This window comes from Colias philodice, chromosome 18 (genome assembly GCF_061535455.1).
Source record: "Colias philodice isolate Cphi_HAF_F1 chromosome 18, ilColPhil1 Martin Lab GWU primary, whole genome shotgun sequence".
Lineage (NCBI taxonomy): Eukaryota > Metazoa > Arthropoda > Insecta > Lepidoptera > Pieridae > Colias > Colias philodice.
In genome coordinates, this window is record NC_143103.1 from 3,883,019 (window position 1) to 3,902,398 (window position 19,380).

Genomic DNA, 19,380 nt, shown 5'->3' on the forward strand with positions numbered 1-19,380 from the left:
GTTATGCCCTTCACCGACACCTTTAAACTTTATAGCAATCAACGTTAACAGAATTTGTTCCGGCTATTTCATTGTAATTAACGAAATTGCTTTTTTATAATGACATTAAATTGCTTGAACTAACAAGATGTATAAACAAATTTTATTTATAAGACAAAATGGCATGTGCCATTTCGCATTCTTAAACGTAGCATACTATCTACGATATAACGATGTATCTTATATTCTCGGTATACGCGTTGGAAGATATTGCCAAGTGTACCAAGAGTCTCAAGATAATCTCGTATGTACTCAACCTACGATTGAACTCGTTAAAGCTTGCTGCTACTCGTAGTTCGTACTCAGGGCGGCTCAGTCCAAAATTCTCTTCGTGCGGTTCGCACGTGTTTCGTCGCTCGCTAGTTCACAACATCGTAAACGAAACTTTTGGAATGAAAATTTTTAATTAACTGAAACACATTTTTTATTGTTCCGCGTGTGATAGTGGTTTTGTACTTTATTGTTGTATACGGTTTTTGAGTTGTTCGGTGGATTTTGAGTGGATATTTTTTGGATTTTGGGTGAGTACAACCACGTCATTTTCTTAGATTAATTATAAGCTGATAGAGCTTTTAATTTTAATTTTAAGAAATTTGTTGAAAAAACTTTCAGTATTCGAATTAATGCGTTATTAATAACAGTAATATAAAATTTATAAGATTTTTATTTAAAATAGATGGATTGGAAGTATCTTACGAAAGAAGCAATACTTTATAATGAAAATTTTCAATACTTTATAATAAAAACGATCGCAAGAGCGTTTGCTCTACCAAAAATTTTCATTATTCGAATTATTAATGCGTTATTAATAACAGTAATGTAAAATTTATGAGATTTGTATTTAAAATAGATGGAAGTGTCTACCGCAAGAAGCAATGATGTTTATTTAAACGCACAATTAGAAACAGCTGATGAATTAATTACAAGTTTGGAAATGACTGAGCATCATTAAGGGCTCGGATTCACTTTGTTGTAGCCGCCCATTAAATAAGAGGAGTCTTCATTTTTAGGCCATAATAATATCATTATTACTTACCTTATGCTCGTTCTATGATATAATAGAGATTATCTTATAGAAAGTAGAGTCGCGTAGGATATTTATTTTACTCCTGTCTCAAAGAATGATGTATTGGAAATGTTATATTGTTCTTATTAGTTTATTATTACACGATCTGTATTGTTATCTATAAATTTATTATGAAGGAAAGCATAAATAGGTATTATATATGTATATATTACTGAGCGCAGGTTCGGGTAGGAATTTATTTCTCTTCTTAGGTTTTCCTTGAATGTCTTAGCCAATTCTTGGAATCTGGTTAAGAAACTTGATCTGAGACTTAGTATATTATTTATGTAGTATATATTTTTAAAATTCGTTGAAGAAAAATAATATTTCTGTACATATAAATAATATTTTTTTTCATAAAGATACTTTTGCATATACCTAGGTAAGTTAAATGGAAGGACGAATAAGATTATATTTTATTTTTGCTTTTATTTTCTTAGGGCTGATTTTTCAATCCTTGGCTAAAACTTATTCGTAGAATAACGTATTAAACTACCATTTATGAAATGTATTCTAATTGCCAGTATTAGACAGTTTACAGGTGACATTTTAATATTATCGTGTAATACTTTTATTGGACGGGTAAGTTTTATCCAAGGATTGAAAAATCGGCCCTTAAAATAATGTTTTGATATACCTATGTATTTCAAATTAACAATAAAATTTAAATCTGCTGTTGGTGATGAAGAGAGATACATTTACCCTTTATGGTACCTACTCAATATTATCATTATGTTATAACATATAAAGCAAGGTGGGAAATGAAACCGGTTTCACGATGATACAGGTTTTTTATAGTTTTACTGTTTTATAAATAAAATTGTTATTGGTTTGTGCAATATTAGCATATGTATCTTCTTTACTACATTTTATTATTTCCTCTTCTCGATTTTATATCATACTAGCTGTACCCCGCGGTTTTATTCGCATTGCTCCACTTCAATTGGTCTTAGCGTGATGATAATATAGGTACCTATAGGCTATAGCCGTCTTCGATAAATGGACTATCTAACACTGAAATATTGTTGTTCTTGAGATTAGCGCGTTCAAGTAAACAAACTCTTCAACTTTATAATATTAGCATAGATTTTAACGAAGTTACTAAAAACAAAATTCACGCTTGTGAAATTATTTGAAAGTAAAGTTAAATTAGAACATATCTCGGACTAAGCAAAATATAAAGATTTTACAATGAGCTTTCATTTTTCAATATAAAATCGATATCCCTTGCTTTGTCCGAGATATATACTTATTTAACTTTACTACTTTAAAAGAACTCCACTTAGACTAAGGTGTGCTAGTTTAGTTATGTAGTTATTTTTATAGAATCAGTAATAACATGTCCATTCTATTCATTTATGCGATATATACCTAAAATAAAATAAATATAGTTTTGGAAGCTTTTGTTATAGCTTTTATATTCAAAGCTTTCTGTGTTTGAATTGACAAATTTCAACCAAATGGAGCGAATAATTCAAATCACTATTCAATTATGTTTATATATTATTAATAATTATATGAAAATCTTTTGTTCATCTAGATTCTTTTAAATAGACAGCTTGACTACTAGGTACTCCTTTGAACCATAGAGGTTAATTCCTAGTCTTCGATCATTTATAACAACTATTGTCGTAATTAATGATCGAAGTTCCTACTTCCTAGTAAGTAACCATTATATTCTTAACCTAATAAATGTTTAGTTACCTATTAATAAAATGATAGGTACATAAGTTTCGCTTTAAAAATATTGACACGTCGGAAATCTATACTAAAATTATATACCGGTAGAGTTCGCTTGTTTGAACGCGCTAATCTCAGGAACTAAGGGTTCGATTTGAAAATATATTTCACTGTTAAATAATCCATTTATTGTAGAAGACTATAAGCTCTATATCGTCACGCTAAGACCAATAGGAGCGAAACAATGCGGTAAAAAAAGGGCACAGCTTTCAGAAATTACGTTTTAAAACCATTGTAATGGCATTAATATCTAATTGATATGACATTGTTACAATGCAAGTGTGGCTGAACAATAGTCTGTTAGGTTAGGTATAATTAGTGGGCTAACTAAGCTGGAATAATTTAGATTTTACCGAGCTGTCTCATGTAACGCGTTATGAATAAATCGTTGGCTGCAGTTTCATACAAGTGTTATAATGAAGTAATTTCATTATAATTTACTATTGTTACTTGATTTATTATAAGGATAATAAATCAAGTAAAACTAGTAGTACATAAGGATATACTACCTGGGACCGTATTATGACCTCTTATTTCTAGACTTGAATTAAACTGACTGGCAAATTCATATAATATCATAATTAAACATGGCTGGTTATTGCGATCATAATATGAATTTGCCAGTCAGTTCAAATTTCAATTCACGGCGTAATCTGTATGGAAATAAGAGGTCATAATACGGCCCCTGTACTATGCATTTACGTGTTCTTATTTTGCATTCCACCTCTTAAAAATAATTTATTATGCTAATAAGTGTTATGTAACTATATGTATAATAACATGATTTTACGAATTCCTTTCGTTTCGTAGGTTACCTAAAACAAGCTTTTATTACTGAGATATAATTATAGTCAATCTAGCTTTTATGTAGATTTTATAGCCAACTCATTTTATTCAAAAATATTTCTCGAATACCTAATGCTAAAATTGTCTAATCCAAAATTTATGGAGTTATCCAGTCTATCAAGCTTTTATTCACATATCCTACTAATATTATAAATGCGAAAGTTTGTGAGGATGTGTGTGTGTTTGTTACTCTTTCACGCAAATACTACTGAACCGATTACAATGAAATTTAGCACACATATAGAGGGTAACTTGGATTAAGACATAGGATAGATTTATCCCGGAAATCCCACGGGAACGAAAACTTTGTGGGTTTTTCTTTGAAAACGCAGGCGAAGCCGCGGGTGGAAAGCTAGTTTGGTATAATATGAAGATTCTATTGCCTCGTGTTGTATTTCGATTTCGTGCTATTAACAATAAAAATAAATTCCATTCATTCCATAACCATTTTGCACACACGCTATTTCTTACCACGTATTCAAAAGTTTCCAACTTTTACCATTTGCTTTGTTTGCAAACGGATGGTATAACAACTGGAAGCTACGGGATATCCATATAAATGTGTCTTATATAATTCATGAATATTTGCGGCAGATTTTTAGTTGAGAACAAATAAGTTCGCATTTTCATTCTATTTAATTGGAATTCGAAATGAAGACTCTTGCAAGTCGTAGATCGTAGTCGTTTTTTTTATTTTATTTTTAATTGAAGATAGGGAAGCGCTTGACCACAAACTCGCCTGATGGAAAGCTGAGGAAAGGAAAGATGTGGCCTAAGATGGTACGCGCTTCCCTAGTTAACATTTGATTGAAGACCCCCATATTGTCGTATTTTTAAGGCCACCTGAAAAATTAACTGCAAAGACAATTTAATAAGCTGCCAACCATTTGTAGTAGGGACCTATACATTTGTAGTATAAGTACTTTAGTGTAAAGTTGCCTTTCAACCTCTTTGTGTTTATGTATTTGATTTTAAGAAGAGTACGAATATAAGCAAGATTGACACCCCATTTAAGTCAGCCCTTTTACATTTGCGTGTTATATATTGTAGAATGTTGTTGTGTCTTTCTAAATGTAAAGAAAACAAACAAGCTAGATTAAAACTTATACTTTCTAATTTCTATCGTTATAATTAGGCACTTAAAAAAATATTATCTGCCGAAAAATAACTTACCTACTTCATTTTTTACTTATTTTAATTTCTAAAAAAATTAAGAAACAACACGTTTATGTTTATTAAATAACATTCAACAATTAACAAAATCTTACACACCTTACAATCTTACACTTTTCATTGTAAAACTATTTTCCTCTATTTTAGTATACCTACTGTATTTTAGAGACTTAAGCCTTAAAATTGGGTCAATACCGAACAGTCACGCAACGACACCCTCTAAGTAAGAGATCGGTGTTAGTTGAATTCTTATGTCATCACGTTGAACTATGAGTGTACGAATTTATTACCTACTAGCTTTCTGCCCGCGGCTTCACCCGCGTTTTCAAAGAAAAACCCGCATAGTTCCTGTTTCCGTGGGATTTCCGAGATAAAATCTTAATCCAAGTTACCCTCTATATGTGTGCTAAATTTCATTGTAATCTGTTCAGTAGTATTTGCGAATTGCGTGAAAGAGTAACAAACATACACACACACAGCCATCCGGCGCTCTTTTTTTCTCGAGATAAAACGTTTGGTTTTGACACGATAAAAGTGGTTTATCGCAGATAAAACCAAAACTAAAAGTAATTACACAAAATGCTCTGACAAATATCTTGCAAATGTTTTAATATAATTGTTTATGAAAAAAAAATCACGTCAAGTAGAAAACGTAAAAGTGTGAAAATTAGAGCTAACTTGGTGATTTTTTTTTATCGAGTCAATTTTAATATTTTATGTTTTTGATTAAACAGAATCGTTGAACATATCATCTAGTTTGATATATATTTTATTTTTTAGATTTGGTCTTGAATATTACACGTATTATCTAATAGAAGATTGGTAATTTTGCTTTATACCCCTTCTTAAGGACTTTTTAACGAATTACAATAATTTTTTCATTATATATTGTTTGACGTGTCACGTGACGTGACGTGACGTGGTTTCGAACACTTTACAGCGAGCATGGTCGCGGGGAGACAATATACAGGGTGTCCCAAAAAGTAGTGATGAACGGAAGCTGGGAGGTAGAGGACCTAGAGGGCTATCCGAATCACCCCCATGTGTGTTATGCGATTTTTCGTATTTTCGGAGTTATGACTCTATTTTCAATTTTTCACCTATCGCCGAGTACGATGATATTTTCACTCATGGTGACCTCAATTATTGCGGAAGATGCTTGATTTTTTTTTGTGTGCTACGCTGAAAGATAGGCCAATTCAGTATGGTAATATTTACTATCGTTAGATCTTTGAATGGAATAAAAAAAAGGATGAAATGCCAAGAAAGGTAAAATTTCCCGGTATGTTCACCACTTCAAGGGCCCGTAAAAAAATAAAATCACATAAAAAATGTTTTCCGTTTGGCTTTTAAAAACTTGCTCTATCTATCAGGTAGCTACCCTGAAAATTTCATTTTATTATTCAGAAGGCTTCAATCGAAAAATTGAAATCTAAATGTGGTAAGTGCAAAAATTTTATTAACATGATGATCATTAAAACCAATAAATAGGTGTTTAATTACCAGAATTTTTTAAAATGACCCCGCTGTTGCTCAGTGCAAGTGCGACATCACCGTAAAAAGTTGTCTTTTAAATGTCTGAATGCCCTTTCATCATTTTTAATGGTTTCTTCTGCTACTATGAATTTCCGGGTTATTTCGTCCAAATTGTAGCAGTCTCTCGTCTTTGTAGTATCCCCACGGAAAAAAATCAATATGGTTTATGTCCGGAGACCGTTCAGGCCAGGCTAAAGGGTAAAGATACCCTGAAAGATGGATTGGTCGTTGCAGCCTGCGCATGCGCCGGTGACGCTTGCCTTAAAACCTGTCCTCCACGGTCCCTCGACCTAAACCCAATTGATTTGTTTCAATGGGGATACTAAATAGACCTCGGCTACTTGAGAGAATGCCACAATTTGGACGAAATAGCCCGGAAATTCATAGTAGCAGAAGAAACCATTTAAAATTATAAAAGGGCATTCAGACATTTAAAAGACAACTTTTTACGGTGATGTCGCACTTGCACTGAGCAACAGCGGGGTCATTTTAAAAAATTCTGGTAATTAAACACCTATTTATTGGTTTTAATGATCATCATGTTAATAAAATTTTTGCACTTACCACATTTAGATTTCAATTTTTCGATTGAAGCCTTCTGAATAATAAAATGAAATTTTCAGGGTAGCTACCTGATAGATAGAGCAAGTTTTTAAAAGCCAAACGGAAAACATTTTTTATGTGATTTTATTTTTTTACGGGCCCTTGAAGTGGTGAACATACCGGGAAATTTTACCTTTCTTGGCATTTCATCCTTTTTTTTATTCCATTCAAAGATCTAACGATAGTAAATATTACCATACTGAATTGGCCTATCTTTCAGCGTAGCACACAAAAAAAAATCAAGCATCTTCCGCAATAATTGAGGTCACCATGAGTGAAAATATCATCGTACTCGGCGATAGGTGAAAAATTGAAAAAAGAGTCATAACTCCGAAAATACGAAAAATCGCATAACACACATGGGGGTGATTCGGATAGCCCTCTAGGTCCTCTACCTCCCAGCTTCCGTTCATCACTACTTTTTGGGACACCCTGTATAATGAATAAATCGCGTTACAAATCTTTTAAAAAGTATTTAATATCTAAATGTATAATAATACTCGCGTAAAATCAAACAAAAAAAACAATGATTGTATTTAACAATATGTTAATACATCCCCAAAAAAAAATAATTGTTAAATTATTTATACCAAGTTTATACCCTAATGTATACTGTATATCTACATTTTATGGAAGTCAGTAACGTATTTTTAATCTTGATTTTCCATTACAATTAATATACTTCAATCTTAGAATTTTAATAATTTTATTCACAATAAATATCCATTAAGATTAATAATTCATTTTTTCTTTGCAATAAAAATACTTCATATTTTATTGAACTCTCTACTTAATGTTGAAATACTGATTTTATATTGTATTCAGAACTTATTTGACATTGACAGCGCTTGTCAGTTGTCGTTCAATCAAACTCATCCGAGCTTAATTTACGAAAAAATAAATAATAATAACTTAAGTAGGTATTATAATTTCTTTTTATGAATAGTGATGTTATTTGTTTCACGTGTTTATTTAGAAGGAAAAGGGATTTTTTATTATTATATTCATAATTATTTATTTCTAATTGAAAAACAGATCGATTGCCTAAATATAAGTAACGCCCCGCCGTTTTAACCGCATTGCTCCGCTCCTGTTAGTCTCAGCGTGATAATATTATATAGCTTAGCTTAAAGCCTTCCTCGATAAATGGACTATCTAAGACAGAAATAATTTTTCAAATCTGACCAGTAGTTCCTGAGATTAGCGCGTTCAAACAAACAAACATACAATAAATTTTCTTTTTAACTTTAGCTGTAACATTTGCACCGTAACACACATTAAATTTACCTCACGCAAATAGTCAAAGTAATTCATGAACATGTAGAATAAGTTTCGTGGCATTTTCCTTCGAGCTTTCGCTACAGCAATAGCTTGCTACGTCCTAAAATATTTTCGTAAAACTCCGATTTAAGCTGGAAAGGCATCTGTAATATCTGGCTTGGTAATTTCCACGCCCCGTTTATGTTGAAATATTTTAATACGAATTGTATAATAAATAGCTATTTCGGGGTTTCTCAGATATCGTGTAACCTTATCCTATAGGTACCTAGATGCTTTGGTACAAGTTAGGCCGAACTTTGTTTAACTGTTCAGCAAACAGTTTCGAATCAACCAAATAGTTACATGGGTGATTTCCTTCTATTATAGCTAGAGTAGAGTACTAGTATAATATTATATTATCTGTGGCTAGAGTAAGGTTTTAGAGTAGCTATCCCTATGTGAAATCCCATGTCCCCTTATGGGGTAAGGCAGATGCAGCACTGTTTCACTGATCGATTTTCTTTTAGGGACAAGTAGGTGATCATCCTTCTGTGTCCTGCCAGACCGATACATTTTTTTTTCTTCGTCTCCACCGGGAATCGAGGGCCCTTCGGTGCTACGCTCACGCGTCAACAACTGTACCAAGGAGGCGGTCCATATTGTGTTTATGTGTTACTAGATTTCCGCCCGCGGCTTCGCCCGCGTTTTCAAAGGAAAACCCGCATAGTTCCCGTTCCCGTGGGATTTCCGGGATAAAACCTATCCTATGTGTTAATCCAAGTTACCCTCTATATGTGTGCTAAATTTCATTGTAATCGGTTCAGTAGTTTTTACGTGAAAGAGTAACAAACATCCATACAAACTTTCGCCTTTATAATAGTATTAAGACTATTTAAATTGTACACATTTATTAATGTGCACGTTTATGTATTTATGATATTTAGACCAAATGAGTATTCAGAATTGTGTAAAGCCAATTCCAATTCAATCGGCGTAAAAAGTAGTCTAGTATTCTATTCTGTGATTCTTTTCATAAACGAAATATAAAAGGATTCATGATCATGTCACCCATCATTCAAAACATCCAAACGTTTCATTTACACTATTGTAATTTTATAAGTTCTTTGTTGGTCGACTGTAAATAATAGTAAAAATACAATAATATTTTTCTAAATATTTCAACTCTTATTATAATTTATAAATCGTTTATATTATAAACGAAGAACTTGTAAATACATACATTTCCTTTTATTTTTCTTGTATTATCTTATATATAAAATTCTCGTGTCACAATGTTAGTCTGCATACTCCTCCGAAACGGGTGGACCGATTCTCATGAAATTTTCTGTGCATATCGGGTAAGTCTGAGAATCGGCCAACATCTATTTTTCATATGTACCACGGGCGAAGCCGGGGCGGACCGCTAGTATTGTTATAAGAATTTCTCTAGGTATTATATGTCAAAGGTGACACCTCCATTCCCCGAGAAATAAGGCTTGTTCTTATGATTACTTCATGAAACTTCATCTAAGGGATTAATCAACTATATCACCACAGAGATTAAGTGATCTCAGTGAGTTCTCGCTTCGTAAAGCACCTCACGTACTAAACTAAAACATATGAATAACTAGCTTTCCGCCCGCGGCTTCGCCCTCTTTCTCTAATACCCAATCTACGTATACTTTAATATTATAAAACTGAAGAGTTTCTTTGTTTGAACGCGCTAATCTCAGGTATTACTGGTGCGATTTGAAAAGTTCTTTCGGAGTTAGATAGCCCATTTATTAAGGAAGGCTATAGGCTATATATCACCACGCTAAGACCAACAGGAGTTGAGCAATGTGGGTAAAACCGCGAGGCACAGGTAGTAAATTATATACTAAAACCTTCTCTTTTTTCTCTATCTATTAAAAGTTTGAAAGATTTAAGCATACATAGAGACATTAGGACATAGGGAATAGGGATATAGAAAAAGCGACTTTGTTTCATACAATGTAGTGAGTAGTGATACTACAAAAATTGCTGAATCAACTTCAACTCAAACATTTATCCAATGAATGAGAATTCTTAAGAAGCGCGTTTGAATAGCCATGAAATGAAGTTCAATGTAATTTTAAAGTATAAATTGAAATGAATTTTGTAAGAATACGTTAATATATTTGTCTCGAATCTTACAAATCGACTGCAGTTCTTAGTTATTTAAAGGTTAGGAATATTCTGTAGAACAATTTAGTTACCTTTGTGTGCAGAATTAAAAGCATAGAGAATAGTAAAAAAGTGTATGTGATCTCTTCCCGTTCAATCACTTAAAAGGCACTGTTATTCAATCTATTGTTGGTTTCAATCATTTTTTATCATGGCAGCACTGCAGTTTATACCTTATGGTGCAACTGGCTGGTAAAGTAAAACATATTTATTTTTAAGTGAAAATTTTCTTTAAACGAAATAATAACTTTATTTTAACGAATATCTTTATTTTTTCTTTACAAGTGAGATTAAAATTTCTGGATGGAAATACCGTCACGTCATGGAGTAAGGCGACGGTTTTGGTATCTTTGAATTTTGCCAAAGAAGTTTCACTTCCGACACGTGTGCTTGGCACCACGCTTCAGATGACTCACTAGGTCGCCGCTCATGAGCGGTTTACTAGCAAAAAGTTGTAGGCTCTCTTCTGTAAGGTGTTCATGTCATAATAGTTTAATAATTAGTTAGGAAGCACCAAGCCAGGTAACTTCTTCCACAACAGCGAGTGTTTGAAAGCAGAAATTCTTAGTAGGTATCTAGTATTAATAACATGTGTAGAACAGGCATAGAATACTAAGAACTGTGAGAAGCAGCTAACTTTAATAATCCATTCAAAGATAGGAATTTCTGAGAAAAAAGATTTATTCCAGGTAACATCGTAGGTTTGTATTTACTTAGAGCTCTAGGTTATTTTTCTATTCAATCCGATATATTTTTATGCTGAAAATATAATCCAGTAGGAAACGAGGGCATATTGAATGTTCAGTGAAGCAATATTTTTATTTATATAGAAGCTCCCTAAAAACGTTTAAAATGCTTCTATCCAATTTTCCCGCGCTGACGATTTCTCCTGCGATGCAATAAATAATGACAAAAATATTAAGAGATATAGTTTGAAACAGATTTCACTGTAACATATATACGTTTATATTAAACTAGCTTACCGCCCGCGACTTAGCCCGCTTTGTCTAAAACCCAATAAATTATTTTCTAAAATTGCTCTTGCGAATCACTCTATCTATTAAAAAAAACGCATAAAAATCCGTTGCGTAGTTTTAAAGATTTAAGCATACAAGGGGACATAGGGACAGAGAAAGTGACTTTGTTTTATACTATGTAATATTAAATTGTCACCTGTAAACTGTCAAATACTGGAAATTAGAATACATTTCATAAATGGTAGTTTAATACGTTATTCGACGAATAAGTTTTAACCAAGGATTCAAAAATCAACCCTAATACAAAAAATATGTAATTAATGAGACAGTTTTCAAGAACACAATGTAATTAATTTGTGTATAAGTAAGTATTGAAACACAACTGTTTTATATGTTTTTGCAATTAACCTTAAAGTACAGTGTTCTACAATACGGCTAGACGTAATTTATAGTGTAAAGCCCGTTCCTTAGGTCTTTATCTTAATAAAAACAGCTCTCCATTATTTTCTTATCAGATCTTTTTCTCTTCACATTATTTTATTATCTATGTATCTCTCTGTGCAAAACAGACTACAAAAGAATGTACGAATTCCTAACGAATTCGAATTTTATTCAAAATACAAGCAAAAATCAGCGCCAACGTAAAATATTTTTTTTTATTTGCAGCAAACTATATTTCGTCATGCAATAATTGATGTAGGTATGGAGCAGGTTTTCCAAACCCACTTTTATTGTTACGATGCTCACACGTACACAACAATAATTTTATTATGTCAAATAATGATATATTGCGTCGGTCTAATGGCTCTATACGTGTATTTCTTTAGACGTATACAACTACATCTATATATATAAAAATGAATGCCTATTCCCTTGGTTACGGCATCACGCGTGAACGGCTGGACCGATGTCGTTTTTTTTATAATATTCCTTGAAGTACGAAGATGGTTCTTATGGAAAGAAAACGTAAACACGTACCACGGGCGAACCCGGGGCGGACCGCTTGTCTTCTACAAGACTGAAATAATTGTTTTCAGATAAGTGCTCACCTACAGATGGGTTTTTGTAAAGTTTGGAAGTGGGACCGTGGTCTTGGCAGCGTGCTATCTACAAGAAATCTATCCAGTGAAGAAATCTTTTTGTTAACAGCTTCGGGGAAGTTTTACCTCCAATATTAGACGGTTATCTACTACCTTTTTAGATTTAGCATTCCTATTATATTTTCTTTATGATTTCAATAATATTGGGTGTCACCAAGTGTGTGTACCTATAGAGCGAAATTACTAATCGGCTATTAGATGATATAATGTGTAATATTAAATACTAAATCTAAAAAATAAAATATACATCAAACTAGATGTCTATCAGTGAAAACGGCACGTTACAAATCAACAATAAACAAGAACAATTGCTTAATTTAAATCTCACAAAATTTACTCAACACGTCTCATTTGCATTCGTATTACAAACAATAATCACGTGTACGTTTCAATCGATACTATCTTGACGTATAAGCCGTATAAAGAGACTTATAAACATCCATCACCCATGGTCTTAATACCTTTAATCAGCCAGCGATACACACGTCAAGCTCACAATGCGTTCAAATTGAGGAGATGGCAATAAAGTTTAATTGACAGCGGATGAGAAATTGCGTTGTTGTTACTAGCCCGGTTTTATTGAGATTTTATACACAAACACCTAGATAGGGAATATGTTGAAGGATTTATGAGAAAATTCTTTACAATAGTGTGTTAAAGAATTTTCTCAATAAGGCTCTATAGCCTATGGAAAATATGTTAAAAATACTCGACTGGTTAATATCTAATACTTTTCCTAGAAGGTAGTATCCTCTAAATCTTCCATTTTGATGTATTATGTCTAAGATAAGATATTGGTAGGTTTTATATAAATACTCAACCAAAATTAATTATGGAGCAACTCTCACAAGTAAAGTGAATTGAACGATAACTCAATCTAAAGTCGATAAAATTGTTTACGCTGAATGTATAGAAACAAAATACAAACACTCTTTAAGCCTTGTCCTATTTAATCATGTAACTATGTATTACAGATGTCCTATGTAACCAAATTTTGTCATCCTGCGTATCAAAAATGATTTATATTTAGGTACATTGGGTATTTATATGGCCCTATTCATTCTCGCATGGGCAAGATCTGGCAGATGCTCCTCGATGAAATTACTATCAGATCCTTTTTTGCCGAACCCGATATTTTATAAGCTTTTTATGACTCGCCTGTTCAACATTTATAATGGGATTTTCAAGCACTTGCTCGCAATGACATATATCTTCTTATATATAAAAATGAATCGCAAAATGTGTTGGTAAGCGCATAACTCGAGAACGGCTGAACCGATTTCGATAATTCTTTTTTTATTATATTCCTTGAAGTACGAGGATGGTTCTTATGTAGAGAAAACGTAAATATGTACCACGGGCGAAGCCGGGGCGGACCGCTAGTATAATATAAAAATGAATCGCAAAATGTATTGGTAAGCGCATAACTCGGGAACGGCTGAACCGATTTCGTTAATGTTTTTTTTTTATAATATTCCTTGAAGTACGAGGATGGTTTTTATGGAGAGAATACTTAAACATGTACCACGGGTGAAACAGGGGCGGCCCGCTGGTTTGATATGAATTTGAAATATTTGTGACCATGTTGTTATGTATTAGAACTAGTCTGTTAGTAAACAACTTATTCGTATTAGGGCTAATTGCTTTTTTATTAAACAAGTAATAAAAATGACGGATTGAACACATAGAGTGCACTATGGAATTGTTAATTTCATTTCAGGCAAACACTTTTATGGCTTTTATGTTCATACACGATTTAATAAATAACTATTTATTTAAATTTGATTTAACTTTTAAACTTATTTGATAAAAATGTCTTTCTTGACTTAATGTCCTGTGGCCCCTATGTAGGGCAGAGGGCGTCCACAGTGCGTGATAATCATATAAATGACTATATTATTATGTATTTGTAGAGTTCATGTTGCAAGCTCTATCGTAAAATTAATGTACTTTAATTATTAATTGTTATATTTTTTGGTGATTATTAAATTCTATGTACTTGGTATCCTTCTTGTTGGAAAATCGGTTGAAAATCAATACATTTGTCAGTTGATTTCAATGACTGTGTGATAAAATTAGGTGTCATAAATTTTCTCAGAATAATTGTGGTTATCGTAATTTTCCCTTTATTGTTCTCAACTTGGTATCTTGTTGAATGTTTTGTTCGTATTATTACTGTTATTATGTTTTAAATACAGATTTGTAAACACGCTAGCTGCGTATAAAACATGATTCTTATAGATTGCAATCACGAGTAAAAACAGTAAATACATAATGTATTTTAGTATATTATTTTACTAGCTTACCGCACGCGGCTTCGCCCGCTTTGTCTGAACTGAAACCTAAAAAATTATAATATTCGAAAACCTTCCTCTTGAATCACACTATCTATATAAAAAAACCGCATCCAAATCCGTTGCGTAGTTTTAAAGATTTAAGCATACAAAGGGACATAGGGACAGAGAAAGCGACTTTGTTTTATACTATGTAGTGATTATTTTTGGTGTTATTAAAGTACTAGTAACTAGTATAGTGTCTATTTTATTATCTGTTACTATTATGTAGGTAAGTATTCAATATAGAGTTTTTTATTCGTTATTATTGATGTGTTCCTCCTTCTAGAAAGGCAATATTTAAATTCATCTTTCAACCTTAAACCTTAGACATTGTGGTAATAAATCTTGATTATTTTGTTATAATAATGATGATGTTTGGATGTTTGCGTATATCACGTAAAATTATATAAAAACTACGATCAATGAACTATGCAGGTATAACCTTAATGTAGGTAATGTTATTATGAAACTGTCTAAATTTTAATATTATTGGATACTCGTGGCACTTTTCGTGTCGTAAGAGCTGTGGAAACTGTATTAAATTTCACGCAATAGTTTTCGTGGTATTCGTCTGTTTTTGTAGGTACTACTTAATACAGACAAAAAAAAGTCGAAAAATATCGTTTTGGCTTCCGATGTTCTAAGAAATTCATAAGTTTATATTCAAAATTTATTTACAGACAAACTTGCAACTTTGTGTTATGATTTTTTAGTATTCAAGCTTTTAATCCTTACAATTTATTAACATAACATTTAGAAATCTATGCAAATACTGCAATATTAAGACTTTACCTAAACATGAAATGCAAGATTTAATACAACTTTATGTATGTGAGAGTAAATTGAATTGCACGAGCACCTACTTATCCTATGAAATCCTAAAATCGAGATATACAATTTCTAACATAACATAACCTCAAAGCAAAGAGGAATATTTCTAAATATAATGTAGTTATTTGAGGTACGGCTTTTCAATGGTACCTATTTGGTTAAGGTCTTTGCATACCTACCTACCTATAAAAAAACGAAGAAATAAGAAAATCATTTCAAACATAAATATCTGCGGTACACATGGATGGAGTAGGTATTTATTTATTAATAAAGAATTTAATGATTACCTAATTATTTACTTGACATGAATAGTTGTATTTGATTTAGGGCCGATTTTTCAATGCTTGGATAAAACTTATTCGTCGAATAATCTATAGAACTACCATTTTAAAAACGTATTCTAATTGCCCGTATTTGACAGTTTACGTGACATTTTAATATTATTGTGTAATACATTATTCGACGAATAAGTTTTAACCAAGGATTGAAAAATCAGCCCTTAGGTAAATACCTTTGCTATAATAATATTTCCCCTCTGCGTTGTTATTATGTAATGAATGTGGCATGTAAAATTTTCTTGAATTCACGAAGAAACAAATTGACCAAATATAATAATTATAAAATGTTATTGTTTAGAATTAATGTCTCTTCTTTTTAGAGATTCGTCGAGAACTTAATTATTACAGAGACAATTTAAAAACAGTTATAAAAGACGTTTTAAATCCTCTATTATCTTAATAAAGTTATGGGCAAAGTCACAACATAAACGACTTTGCAACTAATTTAGAAAATCTACAGACTTCTATCAGATTTAACTTTTAAGCGCTTTAAATTATTAGGTTTTATAAAACTAATAACAGCATTAAATTTACTGAATAATTTCCGATGTGTTGCATAAATTGGTTGGATGTAATATAAAAAAAAATGTGGACGATACAAGGTAATTGTGTATCTGGGTATGGTAAATGCTCAGAGTATTTATTTTAAAAAGTTAATAAAAAAATATTTTTACTAAAAAAACTTAATTTAAGTATTAAACAGATTCTTGCATTTACTTTTAAATTGAGCAAAGATTCTAAATAACATGGACTAACGTTCTATTAGATTTTGCCCTATTTAAACCGAATGAACTTTTTATAAGTATTTTTATTCTAGGTACTTGATTGATCGTCAAGCCGATAATTTTGTCACCAATAAATTGTCTAAAAACATATTGGGTCGACGCGGACGGTATGAAAGTATAAAACGTTGCTTTGTATGAAGAAGAACAAACTTTTTTAATTTCAGCTTTTAAAATATTTCTGATAAATTTTGACACAAGCAATTTTTATCAAAATAATATTTATGTATAATTAACATTCTCTTGTTAATTTTTGCATGCCAATCAATTGGCGATTTGTGCTGAACAATGAATTATGCAACATCTGTAAATCTACCACATTTCTTGCAAAATAAATCATTTCATTTCATTTCATTTCAAGCTTTTCCGCTTGGAAAAATATAATTTCAAACTAACTTTTTCGACATTTAATTAGATTGTATTTATAACGTATACCGATAAATATTTATTAACCAAAAGAGCCTGAAAGCAAGTTATGTTTGTAAATCCCACAATAACGTTATAAAAATGTAATTACAGCTTTTATAATGTTTTCTGCTTTCAATTAATGCTTTTATACTGATTGAAAAATTCATTTTTTTTTCCAAACTCGATATGATACCTTCACGGTACTCGCAATAAAACGATGCTCTGAATTAGTACTCACAATTTTCCGAATTACCCGACATCCGGAATTCCTCGAATGCACTATAGGTACTATAAAAGTACCATTGGTGTCAGTGGTACCTTAAAGTTTACTTTGGACTATAATAACAAAATCACTCGCCTGACGAGAATCAATCGCTTAAAAATAATAAAGAAACCAATAATCAAAACCAGCAAGGCCATAATAGGATAAAGGTAGGTACATGACTCACAAACATAAACCACCTACTATTATATGTAATTTATGTACAATCATTCAAACGCATAAAAGATTTCGCAAAAACATATTTTATGTTCAAGGAATTCTACACATTACAATTCAAAGTCAAACATAATAAAAAACCAATTAGATAGCTGATAGGAAGAAAAAAGCTTCACCTTTTAACAACATAGTTCAACGATCTTGGAGGCATTTAGTTTCAAATTTAGCACCACAATTTGGCAACAAAAAGTTTTCGATGGGTAACGGTACATAACATGGGTTTTTAGATAGAGATAGCGGATATTAATTTAATCGAATTGCCAATTCAGTCATATGTAAATTTTTTTATAATCTGTAAATCAAATTTGGTTTTTAAACCATCCTTCTCCTTAATCTTTTCTTAATAGACTCGCTTTTATTCCTTGAATGGGCAAAAACATTTTCGTAATTTGTAATTTTAAGCTTCTTTTACTTTTATGGAGGTAGGCAATTATTTACTAAGTTTGTACAATGTTTATTAGTACCTAATTGGTTTATTTGCAAGAGAGATTTTTAGTGTTCATTTTTTATAATATTACAGCTATTTTAAATAATTTAGAATCGTAAACTCGCAGAAAGTATACATGACTGATTTTTCTCATTAATTACGAAACCTTGCAATTTTATCGATTCGAGGTCTAATATTAGGCTAATATAAAATTACAACGCAACTCTAGCAAAGACAGTTTCTTTTTAATTACGAAATACGAGAACGCAAGTTTACGAGTAGATGATTACAGTCTGACTATTTCAACCAGCTCAAAAATCCAAATTAAAAAAGTTCATAATCTCTAGCTCGTCCACAAAGGTCAGAAACATGTAAATATTTAACGCCAGAGGCTGTATGTATCCTTAAATTGCGTTCAGTCGTTTCATTCGGGTGACGTGTTCTTATTAATCTGTGACAAAAAGCTGACGAGGCGCAGAAAAAGAGCATTTCGATCGTCATTCGAGCGCTTAGCCAACATTGGATATTGTCATTAATCATTTACTAAATAGAATTCGCTGACACGCTCAGATTATGGGCCTTTTGTTGAATTGAAAGAGGCCGTAGATTATCATTTAGTTGACGCACTGAATTACTATTTAAATGTTATATTTTCATTACGATTGGCGTGTGTCGAGTGATTCTACGAATAGTTGTATAGTTCCTGTTCTGACATTCGAATATTGTTATTGTTGCAAGATTGTTGCTTATTCTATTTTACACCACAGAGTAATAAATTCGTAATTTTTCAGTAAAACTCCTGTCACGTTATTACTAAGAGTTAAACTATAGATTTTACACCTTTGTGTATATATTTATAACGTGTTATATCCAGAATGTTTTCTTAGCCTATATTACCGGGGTAGCTGAACAGTAAACAGGAAATTGTCATCGCTTTTACAATCAAGCTTCATTTGTGTTCTAAATATTTAAGAGAAGAAATAACGCTCAGTTTTGCATGACATCGATAAAATAATACGTGTTTTATTATTATTAAGTAATTATTAATCCATTTATATTTTAAACGACCATGAGGTCGTAGCTCTAAAATATTTTCTGCGTAATGCCACTTCAAGAATCATTGAATCAATCAAAATTCTATAAAGATCAACTTAATCCTTTTCAACGGTGACATGATGAGTAATGCAAACATTAGAGATAAAAAATCATGAGTT

General features: G+C 31.8%; 1 protein-coding gene across 3 annotated transcripts in view; it reads left to right on the plus strand.

The window, feature by feature from the left end:
• The first annotated feature begins 366 nt into the window (after positions 1-366).
• Positions 367-19,380, plus strand: part of LOC149480339 (nephrin-like) — a 104,391-nt gene continuing 85,377 nt past the window's right edge. For all 3 annotated transcript variants that reach the window (XM_089706473.1, XM_089706470.1, XM_089706472.1), the window contains exon 1: positions 367-560. The gene's annotated coding sequence lies outside the window, so the exon portion shown is untranslated. The remainder of the gene's footprint in view (positions 561-19,380) is intronic.